Source organism: Spermophilus citellus (genome assembly GCF_964194105.1).
Source record: "Spermophilus citellus genome assembly, chromosome: 7".
Classification (NCBI taxonomy): Eukaryota; Metazoa; Chordata; class Mammalia; order Rodentia; family Sciuridae; genus Spermophilus; species Spermophilus citellus.
This window is the reverse complement of record NC_138188.1, coordinates 32,460,863-32,467,543: the sequence shown is the minus strand read 5'-3', so window position 1 is coordinate 32,467,543 and position 6,681 is coordinate 32,460,863.

Below are 6,681 nucleotides of genomic sequence, written 5' to 3'. Positions count from 1 at the left end.
CTCAGGGCCCTCCATTCTTAACCCCAGCTAGAGGTAAGATTGCTGAGGTCTGATCTGAGCATTGCCTACTGGGGATGAGCCCAACAGGCCTAATGGAGAGTCAGGATTTCTTCTTAACAGAGACAAACCCTGGGGGAAAACCTCAGCAATAAGGAGGACAATGCCACCTCCCAGCTCCTCAGACTCCGGGTGGGGGAGTGGTGACAAGCCATGATGCACCAGGCTGACTCTCACTTCTCTGGTTCCTGCTACAGTCTGAGTCGAGTTAGTTAGAGCTTCTCCATGTGTTTTTGAGAGAATCACAGAAAGTAGTGACAGCAGCTAGTAGCCTTTGAAAGCTCTGGTGAAGATGGAGTCACACATGCTGAGTGTGTGGCCTGATGCCTTCTGAGAACTTGTGCACGGTGCATTTTTCCTAGTGACCAGAGAGAGTGCAATGAAAGCACAGAGAGCTGTGTGACCTGGAGTAAGTCCCTTGACCTCTCTGAGCTGTAGCTTACAAAAGTGTTGTGAAGCTTAGCAATGAGGAGATGGGCAGCACGGTTGACACTTTTCCCTACATTGTCACGGTACTGAAGTATTGAAGGAAGGTGACATAAAATACTCATCCCTCAATCTTCTGCTTTGGGGGTAGCACTTCAGTATCAGGGTTTAAAAAAGTCAACTTCTATGTATTGAGTGCGAGTCTTACTGTGCTTGCTGTGTGCAGTCAGGCAAGCTATCCCTTCCCTTTACCCTCAGTTTCTCCATCCCTAAAATGGTGTCTGTGATATTGCTTCACTCCTTAGGGGTTTTTACAAGGCTCGAATGAGATTGAACAAAGTCCTTGAGTACCCTTCTTGCTGCCTAAGAAGCACTTGTTAGCACTTGCTGTTTGCTATTTGCAACTTTTCTGACCTCTCCCTGGGCTGGGAGCTGCCCTTCTTGCTGCTATGGATGTGGGCCTGTCTTGGGAAGAGTCATGCTTAGGTCTGGTGTGGCCAGAAGAAGGGAATCTCGAAGGCCCAGAGAAGCCTGCACTTGCCCTGCCAGGCCTCTGGCTGTGGAAGCCTAGCCACCACTTCCAGTTAGGAGGCTCTTGGCCGGCCAACACCTCAGCCTGCCAAGGACATGATGACCCCAGCCCAGGTCAGAAGTGTGTTCCCTCTCCTGAGTCCTCCAGCCCTCCCGGCCCAGAACAACAGGTGTGTGTGCTCGGTAACCCGAGCCTACCTTCTGCAGGCCTAAGAAATTGAGAGAGGACAGACAACTCTTTCTTCAGACAACCACAAGGCCAATAAACAAGTTTTCAGGGAGACCATGGCCAGCTCCAGACTCTGCAGAGCTGCCTGTCCATCTGGGGACTGTCCAGGACCTTTGCTTTTGGTAGCAATGACAGCAGCAGCAACACCACCACCATTACTGAGCACCTCGTGGGTGCTGAGCAATGAGCCAGGTCCTTCCCGACCCTTCCCCCTTTCTTCCTCTCTACACCCCATGAGCAGAGTGCTTTCTAAGCACCCAGGCCCTGGACTCAGACAGACGTGTGCAGGAGCCCCAGCCCTACCACAAGCTTGAGCAAGTTGGTTAACTCAGGGTTTTGAGAATAGATGAGGATATGTAGGTAAGAGTAGTAGGTAGAGCTTGGCACAGAGTAAGTCCTCCACATGACATTGTCAGAGCAGTGTCCCCACTTTATTCACGAGGACACCGGAGCCCATTTAGCCAGAACCTGAAGCCAATCTGATGTACTCCGGCTCTCAGCCACCATGGACACAATCCCCATCACATCCTGGTTATTTCCCCAGCCCTGGTGACTCTGCAGGTAGAGAGACTAGGAGAGGTCATCTTCAGGGTTCAGGGATCCAGGTAGAAGAGGTGGAAAGCCCCTAAGGCCTGGGGTAGCATCATCTATTACCCAAGTTCTCCTCTGCCCCCCCCAAACCAGAACATTCTTCAGAATGAACTAAAGATGGGCACCCAGAGGTGAAATCTCAAGTTATCTTATTGCAAACACAAACTATAATCAATATACACAGAACCACAGACCGCATGTCCATGCCAAGAACAAAGGGAAAACGATAAAAATAGAAGTGAATCCTCATATGAGCATCCCCTGAGAGAAGTCCCGCACATCCGTGTGCCTGTGTGCCTTCACACGGATGCTGCAGGTCACCATCACACTGCCCAAACCTCTGTAGCACTCCAAATGACCACAGTTCCCCAAAGCCTTAATCATTTTGATAGTCACTTCGTCTCAACATAGATTAAGCTGATAAAATTGCAATTATAAATAAGATCTTTGGCATGAGGTTATGCATTTTTTCAAACAATTTTATACACAATGTTTAGGTTATAGTTTGGTCTATCAAGGTCTATTTAAACCATAATACATCAGCAATACTGTCTTTTAATGGAAAATGTTTACATTAGAACTCATTAAACACGTGCAATTCACCAAGACACAACGGTATGTCTAACAGCCACCTGATCCTTCTTCCTTCCTCCACTCAGGCCATGGGAGGGCCCCGATGAGTGCAGCCATTGTGATAAGCACATCTCCTCCAGCCTTGGGTTCAGGAATCTTATCAGCACCCAACTTTATTCTGGCAACTGACAGGGTCCAGAGAGGGGTATGAGACCTAAGTTGGTCCAGTTGGACTGGAGGAACATTCTTTCATCCTGTGGATGACACAGAAATTTCCAGCTCTCTGGCTGAAGGTGAATGCAGAGGCATGCTGTTCCAATTGCAGTTGGAGGCCATCTTGCAAGCACAGCTGAGGAAAGCCTGAGGACAGATTTGCAATAGATGAGTCCAGAGCCGGGAAGCTCATAGGGAAACCAAGACTGGCTTCCTGTGGGCACACAGATCTGCCCAGACCTACCTCCAGATTTCCTGTTTTGTGCGATGGTAAATTCCTTTGTTGATCAGAGCTTGTTGTCTTATATCTGAAGCAGGAAAGTATCTTTCTGCTTGCTAGAGATGATTGGGAAGGAAGGGGCTCTCTTAAGATAACTAGGCAAAGGTTGAAGTAGATTGTGGAGCAGGGCAAGGGATTCATAAAGGAGACTGTGCTTAAACAATAAAGAAATTTTCTCATATGAAATTATTTGACCAGAGAAGCAGGGAAATCACAAAAATGAGGACTTAATTTGGGCCCCATTTCCCCCAAGAGAAAGAAGGTTCATATAGAGAGAATTCCCTGTAGCTGGAACCATACGCTCAATTCAGAACATCTTTGTCCTGGTGTCCCCCTAAAGCTCCTGTGTTAATGCGGGAATGTTCAGAGGTAATGGGATGGGATTGTGAAGGCTGTAACCTAATCTGTCCATCCTAGTTTGAATGGACTGACTGGGTGGTACTGTAGGCAGGGGGGTTGTGGCTGGAGGAGGTGGATCACTGAGGGGGGGGGGGGTTGCCCTGGAAGTCACCTGTGTCTGTCTGTCTCTCTCTCTCTCTCACCCCTCCCCCTCCCCCTCCCCCTCCCCCTCTCCTTCTCCCTCCCCCCTCCCTCTCCCTCCCCCTCTCCCTCCCCCTCTCCCTCTCCCTCTCCCTCTCCCTCCCCCTCTCCCTCTCCCTCTCCCTCCCCCTCTCCCTCTCCCTCTCCCTCTCCCTCTCCCTCCCCCTCTCCCTCTCCCTCCCCCTCTCCCTCCCCCTCTCCCTCTCCCTCCCCCTCTCCCTCCCCCTCTCCCTCTCCCTCTCCCCACCCCTCATTCCTGGTCACTTTGAGCAGGGTAGCACTCCTCTACTATGCCCTTCTGCCATGATGTTCTGCCTCATCTTGGGCCCACAGCAACGGGGTCAGCCCACAGTGGGCTGAACCTCTGAAACTGTGAGCCAAAATAAACCTTTCCCTCCTTCAAATTGTTCTGGTCAGATATTTTTGGTCACAGAAAAGCACTTCTAACATGATCTTTGGATCCCATTATTCAGAGGCAAGACAGGGAGCCCACCTGGGAGAGGACACTGAGGGGCAGCTGCCATCAACTGCCCACAGCCAGCTCCTGAGCTCACCACCTCCCAGGATGTGAGTGCATTTCCAAACAATTTTGAACCTAAAGCTCTTGTCAGCAGCTGGGTCACCTGCCAGGGCCTTCCCTCCCTGAAATCAACAGACTTTCACAACTCTTTCTCCTGATCTGGGTCAACACTATATCTCCATCCATGACAAAAGCCAAATGAAAAGGAAAAATTGGTTTTATGGAACCTTGGAGCACACCTGTGGTTGTGCCTCTCACACATTCACTTCTGCTTCTGTTAACAGTACCCCATCTTTCCCAGAGGCAATGAGGCTTGAATGAAGTCCCCAAATCCATGGGTAGGCATGTGACTGAGGTCTAACCTATGAGAGCACCATGTCTCCCTGCTAACAGAAACTGTCTCAAGTGTGGACCAGTGACCGAATGGAGCCTATCAAAACATGAGATAGAGGGTGGGTGCAGTGGGGTACACCTGTAATCTCAGTACTTGGGAAGGAGGATCACAAGTTTGAGGCCAGCCTCAGCAATTTAGCAAGCCCCTAAGCAACTTAGCAAGACTCTGTCTTAAAATTTAAAATTAAATAAATAAATAAAGACTGAGGATGTAGCTCAGTGGTAGAGCGTCCCTGGGTTCAATCCCATGTCCCCAGTTGGGGGGCGGGGAGCTAATAAGATAGAACAGGTGGTAGAGAGGAGCAGAGCTGGGGCCCTTATTTGTGTAGTCGCTGGGACCATTTGGTCACTTATGAGCAGAAGCTGCTTGAAAATGAAGCAAACAGGAAAGAAGAAATCGGAGTGAGGGACAGACTGGTCCTTTGCAGGAAGTCCGCACCCTGGACCTTTTGCTGAGATGAGTAAATGATATATATCTCTATATCATTTTGGCTTAACTGCTATAGTTAGTTTTTCTATCACTTGTAACTGATGGAGTTTGGGTTGATAATCATTTTCAAGCTTAGGAAAGAATAATGTTCCTTCTCTCTTATTATTTAGTCCTTGGTCCTATTTAAAAGCCCCAGGTTATTGCTAATGTACATCAAATTCTTGCTGTCTGACCTTGAACAAGTCATACCCATATGACCTTAACAGTAAAATGAGGATGCTGGATGAGATTTCCCAGGTCTCTTCCAGTTCTGAAATTGTATATGTCCATGAATAGTCTCTTAGCAACCTTCACACTCACAGAATGTGATACAAAACAGTTTTCTTCAAGAACTGTGGATTCAAAATGTTGAAGCAGAGTTCTAAAAAGTTTAATTGCATGACCAATGATGAAAACCAGAACTTGCGCTCCTGAGTCTGGAGAGATGCCCAAGGTCGGTCGCTCTTGCTGGTCTTTCAAAAGAGTTGGGGGAGGCATAGCAGTTTAATAATCTTCAGAAAGTTTTAAAAGCAGAACTGAGTTTGCTTTATCCATAGAATCTAGAGTCCCTGCTGAAAATCCTTTAACGACTGTCACCCCAAATGCCTTGTCCTTGACCAGCCTGTGCCTCGGTTTCCTTATCTGCAATATGTGGATAGTAACAGTACCTTCCTCTGAGTATCATTGTGAGTACTAAATGAGTACAGTGTCCAGTCTGGGGGTGAGTACGGTTAGCTCCTGTCTCCATCAGTGTTATTTCTAACATGTTCCTCACTGCAGGCTGAATAGTTGCTTGAAGAGGTGGGAGAAAAAATGGATTAAAGCACGAAGTGTCCAAACATATTTCTATAACATAGGTTAGCGGTAAATGCATACTAACAATGGTATTCTAGAAAATACAAGTAACATTGCAGGAATGACGAAGCTCACAGCTTTTGCGATTGGCTTACAGGACTAGGACCTCTAGTTCATGATGATTTGCAATTCAACGTAAATTTGCTCTTTTTAGTATTTAATATGAACCTTTCTCCATACAATTGCAGACTCATTTTTCAATTATGTACGTCTTAGAAAAAAGGTAACCAGAATGATCAGTTGACCCCTGCACTCAATTTCTCCAGGGCCCTCAAAACTAGCAGAACTTGGGAACTGATTCTTCTCACCCTGCTCTTAAATGGAACCAATTGACAACCCAGACCATTTATCAGCTGTAATAGGAGAGAGATTGGATCGGAGCCCCGGTCCATGGCACTGCTCAGAGAATTCCCTCCCAGAGGCTGAACTGATCAGAAAATGTTCTCCCCAAACTCAAAAGATCGCTCTCAGGCTGCAGGAACTAGAAAAGGGGCCACAAGCCAGAGCTACAAGCCCTTGCAGAGTATAATCAGAACAGCCAAAGGGTCCAGTGGGACTGGGTTGCTACTCCAGCAAGAATCATTTGTTAGCTGGTTGACTTTTGACAAATTTCTAACTTCTTGAGACTCGGTTTCTTCAAATGTAAGATGGGGCCATGATACCTGCTGGAGCAGTTGTGGAAAGCAAATGAGATCATGCATATGAAATGCTTGCCTGTCATCAAATCACAACTGGGTTGTTTTGAGCTTCTTTCCCTCTTCTTGCCAAGAATTGCTCACCCACCAGCCCTGGATCCGCTCGCTCTCCCCGCCCCACCCCGCCCACAGTGACAAGTAAGCTCCAAGGAGTTTCCATGGTAAAAACCTTTTTTTCCAGCGTCCGCTGTCTCCTGCCACAACGTCATTACAGTCCTGCTTCTGACAGACACACCCGCAGCCTCTAGTTTAATACTGAACTCCAGATTGCAGCTTTCTCCTATTCTTGGGGTTGTACCTATTTGAAAA